Source organism: Bos indicus, chromosome 21, assembly GCF_029378745.1.
Source record: "Bos indicus isolate NIAB-ARS_2022 breed Sahiwal x Tharparkar chromosome 21, NIAB-ARS_B.indTharparkar_mat_pri_1.0, whole genome shotgun sequence".
In the NCBI taxonomy this organism is placed as follows: Eukaryota; Metazoa; Chordata; class Mammalia; order Artiodactyla; family Bovidae; genus Bos; species Bos indicus.
The window spans coordinates 8,712,432-8,729,356 of NC_091780.1; positions in this window are offsets into that span (position 1 = coordinate 8,712,432).

Sequence of the window (16,925 nt, forward strand, 5' to 3'; positions counted from 1 at the left end):
ATGGCTGGACTGGGCATGTCCCCTGGGCCGGGCTCCACTGTATCGGTGACAGGACACAGAGGGAGCCGGGGCAGTCTAGCTTTAGAGTCCACCTGCCTTGGCTCTTTCTCCATCTGTTCTTTACTAGGAGGGAAGGAGGGAGGATGGGGAGGAATGATATGGCTTCTGCTTCTCGCCAGCCCCATTTCCATCTCCCCCTTCTCTTGAGCTTCCTCCCTGTGGCCACAAGGGGGCAGGTGAGGCTGGAGGAGGACCACCCTCCCCAGTTTTCAGGTAGAGATGCTCCCTGAGGAGGTGAGCTCCAGGTCTGCGCCACAGATTTCCAACTGCTTCGAGCCTGGGGGAAGAAAGCCATTTAACTTTAGTGTCTGTAGCTCCAGCCACATAGAATCAGCTGTTCTAGCAGAAAGTCAGTCAGTCAGAAGTGCGTGCATACAGTTCAGCTCAGTTCATCTGTTTTGTTAGTTCCCACTCTTTGCAACCCCATGGACTGCAGCACACCAGGCCTCCCTGTCCATCACCAACTCCTGGAGTCCACCCAAACCCATGTCCATTGAGTTGGCGATGCCATCCAACCATCTCATCCTCTGTCTTCCCCTTCTCCTCCTGCCCTCAATCTTTCCCAGCATCAGGGTCTTTTCCAATGGGTCAGTTCTTCGCATCAGGTGACCAAAGTACTGGAGTTTCAGCTTCAGCATTAGTCCTTCCAATGAATATTCAGGACTGATTTCCTTTAGGATGGACTGGTTGGCTCTCCTTGCAGTCCAAGGGACTCTCAAGAATCTTCTCCAACACCACAGTTCAAAAGCATCAATTCTTCGGTGTTCAGCTTTCTTTATGGTCCAACTCTCACATACAGGTACTCTTTACTACTTCTTTTACTACTGGTGGCAAAGGGTATTTTTCTTTTCTATATGAAAAGAACATAATGAGTTATAAATTTCCTTCCTGTTATATATTTTGCGCTGGATCTGGGATTGAGTTTTGCTGTTGCTATCTTTTATTTAAATTAATTTTTATTGGAATATAGTTGATATACAATGTGTTAGCTTCTGCTGTACAGCAAAGTGAATCAGTTATATGTATACATATACCACTCTTTTTTTAGATTCTATTCCCACGTAGGTCATTGCAGAATATTGAATAGAGTTCCCTGTGCTGTATACTATGTTCTTATTAGTTATCTATTTTCTATTTGCTGCTGCTGCTGCTAAGTCGCTTCAGTCGTGTCCAACTCTGTGTGACCCCATAGATGGCAGCCCACCAGGCTCCCCCGTCCCTGGGATTCTCCAGGCAAGAACACTCAATTTAGTAGTGTATTTATGTCCGTCCCAGTCTCCCAATTTATCCCTCCTTCCCATTCACCCTTGGTAACCGTAAGTTTGTTTTCTGCATTTGTAACTCTATTTCTGTTTTGTAAATAGGTTCATTTGTATCCTTATTTTTCAGATTGCACATATGAGTGGTATCCTATGATATTTGTCTTTCTCCATCTGACTTCATTCTGTGTGGCAATCTCTAGGCCTATCTGTGTCACTGCAAATGGCATTATGTTGTTCTTTTTTACTGCTAGATAGTATTGTATATATGTACCACATCTTCTTGGTCCATTTCTCCATCAGTGAACTTTTATGTTGCTTCCGTGTCCTGGCTACTGTCTGTTGTGCTGCAGTGAACACTGGGGCACATGTATCCTTTCAGATTTTGGTTTTCTCCGGATATATGTTTAAGGGTGGGATTGCTGGATCATATGGTAGCTTCATTTTTAATTTTTAAGGGAAACTCCATACTGTTCTCCATAGTGGCTGTATCATTTTACACTCCCACCAACAGTATATGAAGTTTCCCTTTTCTCCACACTCTCCAGCATTTATCGTTTGTAGATTTTTTGATGACGGCCATTCTGACTGGTGATACCTCATTGTAGTTTTGATTTGCATTTCTCTACTAATTAGTGATGCTGAACTTATTTTGAAGTGCCTCTCGACCATCAGTCTGTCTTCTTGGGAGAAAGGGCTATTTAGATCTTTTGTCCACTTTTTGATTGGGTTGTTTCTTTTCCTTTTTTTGGTATTGAGCTTCATGAACTGTTTGTACATTTTGCAGATTTATCGCTTGTTGGTTGCTTCATTTGCAAATATTTTATCCCATTCTGTGGGTTTTCTTTTCAGTGTTGTTATCTTTAGTGCAGCTAAGGCTTCAAATTTTGGTAGCAGTAGGTTGCTCTTTGTGTTTAGAGTTGGGGTTTAAGTGTTGAACGTATTTTCTCAGTCTTTCTGCTTCTGAATTAGCTACAGGTTATCTCTGCTTGCCTGAAGCATAGTGGGAGGGTAAAAGGCAGTCTCCTAAACTTTTCTTTGTATTCTATAAGGTGCTGGAACAGACTCACGCAGGCTCATGAAAGCCAGCTGTGCACTTCTCTCTTCAACTCGGTGTTCAGTGATGTCATAGGTCATAGTTTGAAATAAGACATTGTGTTCATGCTTGCATCATGGAAACTGGCCAAATTTTTGATAAATCTGCAAGCAAATTTCCTGTAAAACTTCAAGTCTAGACTTTCTATCCCAGAAAACTGGTACTTGAACTTTTACCAACACACTATCTCTTGTATTTAGTCTTGAGTGGGCAAGTATGATGATCCTTCCTCAGTGGTAAAAACCAAACCAAACAAACAACCCCTTTCCCCCCAAAAAACAGACTAAAAAATAAAACCTTCCACGTAGGGCTTCCCAGGTGGCACTGTGGCAAAAGAATTTGCCTACTATGCAGGAGATGCAAGAGACATGGGTTTGATCCCTGGGTTGGGAAGATCTCCTGGAGAAGGAAATGGCAACCCACTATTCCAGTGTTCTTGCCTGGAAAATTCCATGGACAGAAGACCCTGGTGGGCTACATTCCATGGGGTCGCAGTCCGACGTGATTGAGCATGCAGTCCTTTCTAACAGTGTAAGGTCCTACCCGTGATAAGGTCCTGCCCCTCCTGGGGTAGAGGGCTTGATTCTACTATTCCTCCAGCAGCAAGGGATTTTTGCCTCTGCTTTGGAAAGAGTTTTCTATCTTTTCTCCCAAAGCAGACAAATCTTACTTCTATTTATCTCCCAGAACTATGGGAGATAGTCTGTGCCCTTGTGAGTCAAGGGCCTTATGCCCCTTTCCCAGTGGCTGAGGTTTTTGATTCACAGGAGGGGAAGGTGTGAGAATGAAGATGAGGCTTCCTACCTGTCTACTTGCTTCCATCGATCACCTCCTGATGCCTGTGCCCCTGCGTGCTCCTGAGGGAGTTTTTCCCCAGGTCTCCTGTCCAACACCCAATCTTTCTCATCAGAAGCTGGTGGAGAAGAGGTGTAAGCACCTGCAAAGTTCCTTTATGGCTGAAGCCCCCAGCCATTCCACAGTAACCTGCTTGTCCATACTTGCCTTTAAGAGTTCATTAAAATTTATCCAGTTTCCTTCTTTCAGGCTTGTGTGGTGCCCACTTCTTTTTCCAGGTACTGTCAAACATGAACAGTTCACATGTCTCATATTCCCTTGGAAGGACCAGTCACTCATGAAAAATGGATCACTTGGTTGCCTAGTGACCACAGCTTAATGATGAGTTCAAGATATAAGTTATGCTTTTGTAGATTATTCAAATTTCCCTTGTTATTAATGTGGGAGTAATATTCTTTGCAGTTTTCTAAACCCTAACAGATATCCTTAAACTTGTTTTTTTTTCAAAAATATTTACAGTTTTTAAGGCATAATTTATGTATAATAAAATGCATATATTTAAAGAATATAATTGGACAAGTTTGACATATGTGAAATAATCCTCATATCAACATAATGACCATATTAGTGAAGTTTTCTTGAATTCTCTGTTAAAGTATCTCTCCCTACCCTCACCTTAACCCCATACCCTAGCAATAACTGATCTATTTTCTGATCTTAAATAATTTTTTGGTGAAAAAAACAGATTGCAGACTTTACATTTTAGGATCACAGTTGACCAGTTATAGCTAAACAGAAACAAATTGTAACATGGTCCTGTTGCTCTTGACTAATAAATAGTTCACAGTATATATGGTTCATCATGAGTTAGATATGATTTTGGGAGACCTGAATATAGCTCTACTCTACTCAATACGATGAGTCTTCTGTCCAGGGGCTTGGATATTAGATTATGTTACATTGCTATAAACATTTCTAAATGCTTCCTCTTAATTTCTAGAATTATCATGGGTCAGTAATAAACAGTTTATGGATTACAATGTCAATAGATTGTACGTTGAGTAGCACTGCTGTAGAGTTTCATGTCTGTATTTTGCTGATTACATTTTTGTAGTTTTATTTAACATCTTCTACTGTAGCCACTCCCCGCACCTCCGCCAAACTGACAATCCTAGAGGCTTGATTTGATTCAAATTTGTTCTTCAAAATTATTTTTTCGGTGGTGATGTGTATTTCCATCAGGGCTTATGGAATGACTGGTTGTCTCTCTTTCTGTGATTTTATCAGGCCACTAATGATTGCTACTTAGATCTATTAGTTCATCAGAAGTTGAAAAATTATGTCCTTATAATTTTATTGTTAAATTTTTTTTTAGCAGGTTGAGTACCTCTGTAAAAGGGTACTTCCCCTTATCAATTATTAGATTAACTTTCCATATATTCATTTAGAAAGTTGGATAAACATCTGATTCTTTCCTTTTATTTCCTAAGTTTGAAAACAATGATTTAATGAAGAAACATCCTCCAAAGATGGCCAGTAACTTTTAAAGAAAGAATTATTACTATGAACTCATATTAATGCATTTGATAGGTTATAATTCATTGCACTTATTCTTATTCTCAAATTGTACCTCCTTTGGCCAGTGGAAGGTCCTTAAACTGGCTTCTGAATCCTTTGACAGAATTCTATTGGTGTTTGAGTGTTTTTTTTTTAACTTTCTGATACAGAAAGTTCTAGATTCATTTTATCCATTTCCTGCTCCAGACTTGGCATTAGGACGCTGGTTCATTTTTTAATGGAAAATGACATTTAGAGACCACAATCTGGATGCTAAGCGACCTACATTAATAATGATTAGGGCATCTAAAATAATTTTAATGGAAAGTTAATCACTTTCCAACCGACAGACACTGACTGCTCAATTTTTAACTTCAATTCTTTACACATACCCCTTGGTTGCTGAATGTCTGTTTTCAGACTTGGTGAGATCAGAAGAAATCAGCAAAGTAACACATAGGGCCCATACCAGCGTAGGAATGCTCATAAGTTCCCAGATCATGCTAATCATTTAAGGGGTGGGGAGAGGTGTGTGGTAGGAACTCAAACCAATAATCCTAATTCAGACTCTAAAACCTGAATCTGGAGAAAAGAGGACAAGGATAGATTCTTTTCAGTATGAATTACCCACTGGTGAGACTGATAAAATAAGTTTCATCTTCTTACCTAGCCTTCTGTAGCCAAGTCCCAAGGCTTTTCCAGATTCCATAAGATTTCCTGATCTGAGGAAGCAAAACTAGAATCTGTCACTGACTTAAATAAACATTGCTGTCAAGCAAATTACCATCCGTTAATCAGGGAACCTTGACGTCTCCATGGGCAAAGCCCAAAACTAAAAGTCCATTGACAAGGTTCTGGTATTCTAAGTGAAGTGCACAAACAGATCATAAAAACAAATTAAAAAAGGAGGCAGTATAAGTAGAATCCCACAGAAGGCTATTTTCTGTTGCTTTTTGGGAATAAGAGAGTGAATGCAGTTGTAGGCAGAGCAGTGATTTGATAATGAAATGTTCACAGGTGGTGTTAGAAAATCACATGACTGCCTGTTCCTGTGTATGAGTTTGGCACATTTGCATGAAGAAACATGTTTCTCCGCCTAAACCATGACAATAAATGAGAAAAATGATATTTACTTTTCTGGAATGAAAGTATTATTTCCTCTGCAAAAAACATTGTGAAAACCATCGTTAATTGTAATTTAAATTGTAATTTAATAAAATAAATACCATAACAATGAAAAGAAATAAGGAGTAAACATTAAAAAATAAAAATTCTATATCTCCTGCTCAGAGAAATGTGATACATTTTTATTTAGTGAATGCATTACATACCTGTGTCGTTCTTAGCAACACCCTCTTTCAACAGACTGGAATTTCCCAGCCCTGGTTCTCATCTCTTTCCACTGCACAGATTTTTTTCCCAGTAATATTATCCAGTTCTCTGGCTTTGAATACCTTCTATATGCTTTTGAATCTTAACGTCATATTCATAGCCTTAAGTGAAGTGAAGTGAAGTGAAGCTGTTAGTCTCTCAGTTGTATCTGACTCTTTGCAACCCTATATACTATAGCCTGCCAGGCTCCTCTGTCCAGGGAATTCTCCAGACAAGAATACTGGAGTGGGCAGCCATTCCCTTCTCTAGGTGATCTTCCTGACCCAGGGATTGAATCCAGGGCTCCTGCATTGCAGGCAGATTCTTTGATCTGAGCCACCAGGGAAACCCCCCGGACTAGTATAACCATTGGCCTATTCAACATGCTAAATCTTCCCCACTCCAGTCTTCTCCGCAGCATGAAATTGAACCACCATCAACCTAGTTGTTGGGCCAGAGATCTTGGAGATATCATTAGCTCTTATTTCTTCTTCAAATTATATAGGACCAGTGAGCAAATTCTGCTATTTCTTATCACCTCTACCCCCACTGTTTTCTAAACGACCACTACTTTAGCCAAGATTTCTACAGTAGTGTCTGAATCCATGTCATAGCCTTTTACCTCATTGATCATCTGCTGTATTCCAGACACTGTGCATGGCAGGCACCCCACCCTTGGGGATTCACTTTCAATGCAGGAGACAGACATGGAAACAGGCAGCTACATTATCATGAGGTATGCACTAAAGTCCCTTGGACTGCAAGGAGATCCAACCAGTCCATCCTAAAGGAAATCAGTCCTGAATATTCATTGGAAGGACTGATGCTGAAGCTGAAACTCTAATACTTTGGCCACCTGATGCGAAGAACTGACTCATTTGAAAAGACCCTGATGCTGGGAAAGGTTGAAGGTGAGAGATGGGGATGATAGAGGATGAGATGGTTGGATGGCATCACTGACTCAATGGACATGAGTTTGAGCAAGCTCCGGGAGTTGGTGATGGACAGGGAAGCCTAGCGTGCTGAAGTCCATGGGGTCGCAAAGAATCGGACACAACTGAGCAACTGAACTGAACTGACTCATGCACTAAAGTGGAGGTGGGTGGAAAGTACAGTAAAAGGAAAGCAACTAACTGTGGCTGTTGCTCAGGAATATTTGAACTGTGACCCCAAAGATGGCATCACTGGTGGCTCTGATGGTAAAGAATCCGCTGGCAATTAAGGAGACCTGGGTTCAACCCCTGAGCTGGGAAGATAACCCAGAGAAAGGCATGGCAAGCCACACCAGTATTCTTGCCTGGAGAATCCCATGGTCAGAGGAGCCTGGCAGGCTATAGCCCTTGGGCTCTCAAAGAGCTGGATATGACTGAGTGACCAACACTTTCATTTTTACTTTTTCCCCCAAAGATGGATATGAATTTGTGGAGTAGCAGGTTGGCCAAAAAGTTTGTTTGGGTTTTTCTGTACTACTGTATGAAAAAACCAGAAAAAAAAAATATATTTTTTGCCAATCCAATATATGAGTGGGAGAAACTTATTCAAAACAGATTTAATGGTAAGTATAAGACTTATATAAGCACATGGTATCTTCAGCAGTACTCCTGGTAGTTGAAAGTTCTCTGGGAAGTTCACATATATGGACAGTTTTAAGGGAATCCTTTCCCAGATTTTCCACTTTAAGATATGTGCTTTCCTGGAAATGTTCTGCTTAAGATGTCCATACATGCAATAACCCTTCTCCACTTTCCAGTAGCAAGACATATCTCTCACCCCTTCCAGATCTCACTTTGATGAATTGCTCTCTGCTAGGATGTTAAAACCCCAAGGATGTCAAATAAAGGGATAGATAGAAATGATCAGGCTATAATAACACACAGTGCTCCTAGGTTTCCCTTGTTTTATACACATTTATACTGAAGGTGTTAGAAACAGGGTTTGAAAATTTTCAGTTCAGTTCAGTTCAGTTGCTCATTTGTGTCTGACTCTTTGTGACCCCATGAATCGCAGCACGCCAGGCCTCCCTGTCCATCATCAACTCCCGGAGATCACTCAAACTCATGTCCATCGAGTCAGTGATGCCATCCAGCCATCTCATCCTCTGTCGTCCCCTTCTCCTCCTGCCCCCAATCCCTCCCAGCTTCAGAGTCTTTTCCAATGAGTCAACTCTTTGCATGAAGTGGCCAAAGTACTGGAGTTTCAGCTTTAGCTTCAGTCCTTCCAAAAAACACCCAGGACTGATCTCCTTTAGAATGGACTGATTGGATCTCCTTGCAGTCCAAGGGACTCTCAAGAGTCTTCTTCAAAACTGTAAGCATCTTTTAATTCAGGAGTTGTATTAAACAGCAATGGTATTCTTCTAAAAACAATGTTCTGTGAACTACCAGAAATTTTTCAAGAGTCATTGACGACAACTAATGTATATTTTCAGGATTACTTTTGGATTTAATGGCCTTTATTCAATAAGGTAACTAAAAACTATATTTAGGCATACAGTTACATAAATATTCCAATTCCAGTTGATCTTCTTCCTGTAAATCATGTATAAGAGACCCATGTGCAGAAACTGAGACTTTGTTGTAAAGAAGCAGCTGGGATTTGAATCAAAATCCTCTTGACCATGAAGGCCCTGCTCTTGGCCTCATGAATGTGACTTCTGATGGGTCTGTGGGTTCTGTGGGGCTTCCCAGGTAGCACAGTTGTGAAGAATCCTCCTTCCAGTGCAGGAGATGCAGTAGACTTGGGCTTGATCCCTGGGTTGGGAAGATCCCCTGGAGAAGGGAATGGCAACCCACTGTAGTATTCTTGCCTGGACAATCCTGTGGACAGAGGAGCCTGGTGTGCTACAGTCCATGGGGTTGCAAAGAGTCGGACGTGACTGATCAACTGTGCACGTGGGTTCTCTCCCCATCTGTGGAGTGTGCCTCTGGCCAACAGCCAGTGAGGGTAGTGGATGGAGGAAGGGCCGGGGCCCAGCACTCAGTTCTTGGTCCGTAAAGGTTGGTTCTGTCATCTGTCAAATGAGCCTGGTGACTCCACTGTTTCTAGGTTAGTCTTGGGAGCAGACAGGATTTTGTCAAGAATAAAAAAGTTCTCAGATAGGATTGATGATTTCAATGCTTGAAAATGATGGTCTACCCAAACTCTTCCCAATGGCCTCTCCTGATTTGTGAATCATTTCCCATAGGAAGGCACATCTGAAGCAAGAGTATACTTGTTTTAGGATGTCTGCACTCACAATTTCCTTTTCTTTGCATTTTGAGAGTCGAATTCAAGTATTTTGGGCCCTAAGTAGGAAGGAAGGGCAGAGAGACCACTGGTAACTTCTCCCCTGGAAACCCAGGTTTGAGTAGCCCTGGAGTTGAGTCCGTGTTTTGTTCTGGACTGGCTACAAGGCATTTTCTGCATTCCTCCTTAAATTTAGCAGGAAAATGGAGGCAGACGGACCACAGACCGTTCTTGGGTAGAAGACTAAGTTTGCTCCTCCACCACCCTCACTGGCTATTGGCCAGAGGCACACTCCACAGATGGGGAGAAAACCCACATGCACAGTTGATCAGTCACGTCCAACTCTTTGCAACCCCATGGACTATAGCACACTGGGCTCCTCTGTCCGCAGGATTGTCCAGGCAAGAATACTACAGTGGGTTGCCATTCCCTTCCCCAGGGGATCTTCCCAACCCAGGGATCAAGCCCAAGCCTGCTGCATCTCCTGCATTGGAAGGAGGATTCTTTACCACTGGGAAGCTACCTGGGAAGCCCCAACATTGGCATCAAAGTCTGATGGGTGGATGTTGGCTCTTCCTTCTGCTGACCCTGGGTCTGTCCTGGAGGATGAAGCAAGTTCCACTCAGTGCAGGGAGATTCCCCTAAGGAAAGTGCTAGGTTCTAGTTGTGAAAGTGATTGATGTCCTTCTAGATCCCACAGGCTTCCGCTGTCATTTCCAAGCAGAAAAAAGTGCAAGTGTTTGTGGGGAATTGTGTGAAAAAGGCATTTTTCTTTATTTTGTCCAAATGGGGAGGAGAGAAAGGGGAAAAAAAATGTGAGAGTAAATACTGGGCTTTGTGATAAATAGACTGCTTAGATTTTAACAGTGAAGGGACTCTTCTTCAAGAAAGAATTGTTTGGCAATTCATTCATTCACTGAGCAGATGCTGAGACCTTATTATCTGCTGGACCCTGTGCTGCCTTTGGGATAAACCAAGATGAATAAAATTGAGTGCCCCCCATGTGCAGTTCATAATCTTGTGGCAAATACATATGTTTAAACAAAAAAAAATATGACAATGCCACTTGAGATATGATGTAGGGTGGGACTACTGTAGGAATGAAGGGCCCCTTTCTGGGCTGTTTAAAGGGAAAAGGATGGGCTTTACAAACAGTAACATTTTAAAAATTTGCTAATATTTTATTGAGGAGCAATGGATTTTAAATATCTGAAAATATCATTATTTACATAACACTTTAAAAAGCTTTTTGTTGTGAAAATTTTCAAATATACCCATGCTTTTGATACTCATTTTGATAAACTCTCTTGTGTCTGGGCAAGCAACTCTCTTGCTTTAACAATTATTACAACTGTAAAAAAATGAAGACAGTGAGATTTGGGCCAAATTTTCAGAGAAGCATTTAGCATCAGGGCAAGAAGACTGGCTGGGAGTGGGCTTCGTGGGTCTGTAAGCTTGCTCCCCTACCTCTTAGCTTTGTGACCTTGGCCATGCCCACATTTGTCAATGAGCATCATAGCATTGTAGTGGTGTTGTGAGCTTTAAATGAGATGTGCCTGCAAACAGAATGCTTAATGCACTGTGGTGCACAAAGCAAATCACCAACAAAGATGTGATCTGTTGCTATGATCCTGGCTATTGTTTTTGCTGAAGGATAAGTAGGAATCTGTCACTCAGGGAGAATGGGAAGGGCAGATGAACTGATCATCCAGAGAAACAAAGTTTACATCCAGTTAACAGGACGTGAGTCTCAGTGAACTCCTGGAGATGGTGATGGATAGGGAGGCCTGGCATGCTGCGATTCATGGGGTCACAAAGAATCGGACACGACTGAGTGACTGAATTGAACTGAACTGAACAGTCTGGATGGAGGCTCCACAGATTAAAGCGGAGGGTGGGGGAAGGGGTCAAAATTCCCTCTATGACAAGGGATTGATCTTCTTTGATTTTGGTTTGTATTTAGGGGTGGAGTAGGAGCAGTTTTGCCTCCCCAAGGGCATTTAAAAAATTAAGGAGAGGATGATTTGATTCAAATTATTTTGAAGATGATGTGATTCAAGACCCATTCTCAGGAGGTGCCCCTGAGATGAAGGAAGGATTAATTGCAGGTGCTCGGAGTTGATTTGATTTGATAGATGCATCTTTTTTTTTTAGATGTTGGTTGATTCAGAAGGTTTTAGGCATGAACTGTGGTGGCTCTGGTGCTGGTGGGCTTCTTGGGATTCTAATGAAGTTAACCTGAAATCTCCTTTCCTTATCTTTCTTTCAAGTCAGGTTTGTATTAAGCCAGTGGCTCTCACCTACGGTTGTACATTAGAATCACCCTGTTGTTTAATTGCTAAGTCATGTCTAACTCTTTGCTGCCCCATGGGCTGCAGCACGCCAGGCTCCTCTGTCCTTCACTGTCTCCTGGAGCTTACTCGATTTCATGTCCATTGAGCTGGTGATGCTCTCTAACCATCTCGCCCTTTGCCGCCCTCTTCTCCTTTTGCTCTCAATCTTTCCCAGCATCAGGGTATTTTCCAATGAGTTGGCTAGATGAACAAAAGTACCCCTAAAGACCCTGTTTAACCTGATTAGCGGGATGCCCCTGACCCTAATATTTTACAAAAGCACCCCTCCCCTGCCAAGCCATCCTAAGGCACCGTCAACATTTATTGTCAATGTCTTGGTTGACGATATCAAAGGCTCATTGATGACCTTGACTCTACCTACTGACATTAGGCCTTCTTTGTAGAGGTACAGCTGCCTCAGTGATAATGTGCTAGGGTGCTTCCTTTCCTGCAAAGTCCCTTCCATGAGGAAAAGTATCTTCTTAGTAAATGCATTATATTGGGAAGGCACTTCTGGTTCATCTGAGCTAATTGTTCACCTTCATCCAATCCACCCCCTAGAACTTGGGCTTGGACGCCAAGAAGAATCGTTTTTGGGCTTTTGGGTGTGATTGCATAGTAGCACCTATTTTGCCTCTTGCTCTCTGTCCCTCCTAACTCTGCCCAACTTCTCACCCAGGGGCTCGGCAACTCTGCCTTTAGAGCCTTGATCCTTGGAACTGCCTGGAAGAAACCACCTTGTTCTGCTGTGACACTGGGGGCACTTTGAGCAGGACACCTGCCTTTCTCAGCCCTGTTGGCAGCCTCTCTCCTACCCCTGAGCTTGGCCCACACCCCACTCCCAGGTGTGATCACTGACCCCGTCTCTTTAGAAAAGGCCTGAGGTAAGTCAGCTGTTGAATTGGTTAAATGTGTTCCTTTGAGGAACATGAAATAGTGCCTGCTCCCCAATCAAAGGTTAAATGTATATGAATTACTTTTTGCCGAAAGCAAGATGATTGGACTTGCAGAGGGGGAGGCAAGACCTTTTGATCTTCTGCTGAGCACCCCTGGGCAATCCTGACTTCTGGACTGAATTCTGGGCAGGTTAGCTCACATCAAGGGCAGTGCCAGGGCTTGAAGGTTACAAGCATTGTTGTTAAGACTTCCAACCTTAAGAACCATCACTCCACAGATGGGGACATTTGAATGGCTCAGTGCACTGTGATTGGGGGGAAGAGAAAAGGTCGAATAATAGGAGAGACAAATCTCAGCATCAGGAGGACTTCAGAAATCTTTAGGTTTACTCTCTTATCACCCAGAAAGGAAAGGGTGTATTCTTTACATAGGAAGTATCTTACATATTCAATTTTGATATTCCAGTAAGATTTTTTAGTCCTTTGACCAACTACAATGGGAAAAAAAGCCCTAAAAACATATGCTCTGAAAATCACAATAATTATAGATTATTCTCTTATGCCTGAGAGAACATCTAAGTAATAAAAAAAAACCTAAGCATGACTGAAAGGGAATTTTTTTAAGTTACATAAAAATTCTATGCATAGAGTTAGTGACTATACATGTAGAAGAAGTTACTATTGAAGCAGTGACATGAGTAATTCCGTAAGTACAAGGTGGTGGTGAGCCTAGCTTTCCTCCTGCAAATGCTGGCTACCCTCACATGGCAGGGTGCTGCTAGAGAAAAGGCGTGGGACCTTCACTCCTTTCTCCAGAGCCATGTAATAAAGCAAGCTCGTTAATCAAGGAAGAAGATGACATGGCATTCCTTGCTCTTGATGGCAAGACCCCACATGCTGTCACCTGAAAAAAATGGGCAGAGACATGGTTCCATGGCAAAAGAATTGGGGGCATGAAAATTTGTTTCTTCTTTCTTTTGGAAACATACACTTTCTAGAAGGGTTAAGATGGTTGAAAAGTGGTTAAATAAACAGCACTTTCTGACCATTGTTGGTAGACTGTCTCGCAGTATTAGCTGTTTATTTCACTGACATATTCTGAAGGGTCTATAGGGGGCTTTTTCAGAAGTCAGGACCTCAGTGTAATATACAAGCATTGATTCTGATATTTCCCTTGATAACAGTGCTCGACCATACTGGGGTCGTAAGTCAGTAAGGTTCATTGGCTGCCGTAATGCTCACTGTCACCAGTAATAAGTACAAAGGACTTGCTCTAAAAGCTGGCTTATAAAACTTTAAGGAAACTTGGATTGCTTAAGTGAACTTGCAAGGCTCTGGAGGGGGGCAAGTGGGCCTTAGTTGTCTACTTATATTAATTTCACAGAGTTTAAAGGGTCAAGAAAGGCAGGCGGCGAGGCTTATTAATTTATGAGAGACAGACTCTTGTCTTTCTCACTATCTTGCTTTGACTATCCTGCCTTTCCTTTTAGAAAATTTAATATAAATTAAACCTTACCAGACAAGAGTGCCCTAAAGGATTAAGTCTAAAGTTCATAGCTGGAGTAAAGGAATCCAAAGATGCTGTGTTTTTTACTGGCATAATTTCATTTGCAGTGATGTTCAAACAATAGAACCACATAGTGGACATAAAACACGAGGAGAAAAAAGCAATTACAGACATACTGCAGTTAGTCAAGGATTAGGATATTTTAAAAATATGAGACATACTTGCTTCTAAGGATTTTTTTCTTGTTTCTCCAAGAAATAATGACTTGTAACAAGAGCATCTTCTTGGCTTTAAGTGGGGGCATGGTTCTTGTTAAGATGGGAGTGTTTGTATGTCATTAGAATGTCTCCAAACATATCTGATGGCTGAGGCCAGACTGCTGAGAAAAGGGAAATGGACCATTGCCATAGAAACTCAAGACAGTTTTACTGACGGAAATGTTCCTTCTTGGTTGATGTGCTTTGGAATAAAAAGGGAAGACCATAGTCATGTAAAGGCAGCCATTTAAAATTGCAACTCCTTAGTTCTAATGAGGTGGGTGAACCTATAGCATATTATACAGAGTGAAATAAGTCAGCAAGAGAAAAATGAATATCATATATTAGTGCATATATATGGAAACTGACAGCAATGGAGACGCAGACATATGTTCTATATGTGGACACATGTAGACTTGTGGGCACAGTCGGGGAGGGGAGGGAGGGACACATTGAAAGAGTAACACTGAAATGTGTACCTTACCATATATAACATAGATCGCCAGTGGGAGTTCATTACATGATGTGGGGAGCTCAGACCCGGTGCTCAGTGACAACCTAGGGACGCAATGTGGTGCGGGGTGAGATGGAGGTTCAAGAGGGAGGGGACATATGTATACCGAAGGCTGATTCCTGTTGATGTATGGTAGAAACCAACGCAATATTGTAAAGCAATTATCCTCCAGCTGAAAAAATTAAAATGCAGCTCCTAATTTAGTGCTCACAAAGAGCTTTGAATGTTTTTCCCATTTTATGGGCAAGGGCATTGAGGCTTAGAGAGAGTAACACTTTTTCTGAGTTTGTAGCATCTATTTCTGCTTTATTGACTATGCCAAAGCCTTTGACTATATGGATCACAATAAACTGTGGAAAATTCTGAAAGAGATGGGAATACCAGAACACCTGATCTGCCTCTTGAGAAATTTGTATGCAGGTCAGGAAGCAACAGTTAGAACTGGATATGGAACAACAGACTGGCTCCAAATAGGAAAAGGAGTTCATCAAGGTTGTAAATTGTCACCCTGTTTATTCAACTTATATGCAGAGTACATCATGAAAAATGCTGGACTGGAAGAAACACAAGCTGAAATCAAGATGCTGGGAGAAATATCAATAACCTCAGATATGCAGATGATACCACCCTTATGGCAGAAAGTGAAGAGGAACTAAAAAGCCTCTTGATGAAAGTGAAAGTGGAGAGTGAAAAAGTTGGCTTAAAGCTCATCATTCAGAAAACGAAGATCATGGCATCCGGTCCCATCACTTCATGGGAAATAGACGGGGAAACAGTGGAAACAGTGTCAGACTTTATTTTTGGGGGCTCCAAAATCACTGCAGATGGTGACTGCAGCCATGAAATTAAAAGATGCTTACTCCTTGGAAGGAAAGTTATGACCAACCTAGATAGCATATTGAAAAGCAGAGACATTACTTTGCCAACAAAGGTCCATCTAGTCAAGGCTATGGTTTTTCCAGTGGTCATATATGGATGCGAGAGTTGGACTGTGAAGAAGGCTGAGTGCCAAAGAATTGATGCTTTTGAACTGTGGTGTTGGAGAAGACTCTTGAGAGTCCTTTGGACTGCAAGGAGATCCAACCAGTCCATCCTGAAGGAGATCAGCCCTGGGATTTCTTTGGAAGGCATGATACTAAAGCTGGAACTCCAGTACTTTGGCCACCTCATGTGAAGAGTTGACTCATTGGAAAAGACTCTGATGCTGGGAGGGATTGGGGGCAGGAAGAGAAGGGGACGACAGAGGATGAGATGGCTGGATGGCATAACTGACTCGATGGACGTGAGTCTGAGTGAACTCTGGGAGTTGGTGATGGACAGGGAGGCCTGGTGTGCTGCGATTCGTGGGGTTGCAGAGTCGGACATGACTGAGTGACTGATCTGATCTGATCTGACACCTAATAATTGCCTGAGGAGTACTGGGGAGTCAAGGAGTATCCCTCCTCATCCCCTTGTGCCCCTTAAACCAAGGCATCAGATTGAGGATCACTACTATCAAGCCAGACCCTTCTTCTAGGAAGGCTTTTCAAGCAGCACATCCGAGGTAGGAGACAGCATGTATGTCAAGGCCTGGAGTGAGGACAAAATCTGCATCTTGGCTGCAATGCAGTGGGTGTGGAGCACACAGGGAATGCAGGGTAGTCTGGGGAGGTAGCAGGCAGACAGGCAGCAGAAAGCAGGCTTGTAATTTGAATTTTACTCTAATGACTGTTGTCGTTCAGTCTCCCAGTCATGTCTGACTCTGTGACCCCATGGACTGCAGCACGCCAGGCCTCCCTGTCCCTCACTATCTCCTGAAGTTTAGCCAAGTTCATGTCCATTGCGTAGTAGGGGACATTTGGAGATGTGACGCACAAGAAAACTTAGATGTGTAGGACTGTGAGCTTAAAAAGATTACATTGAGAGACTACCAGGAGTAGCTGGTAGCAAAGTTTGATCCTGTAGAGAACAACTGAAAAAAAAAAAAAAAAGCCTGGATAAAATATAGAAACTATCCCTTTGAAGGTAGCACAAAACTGCAGAGACAAAGAGGATGATGAGGGTGACTCAGATGCT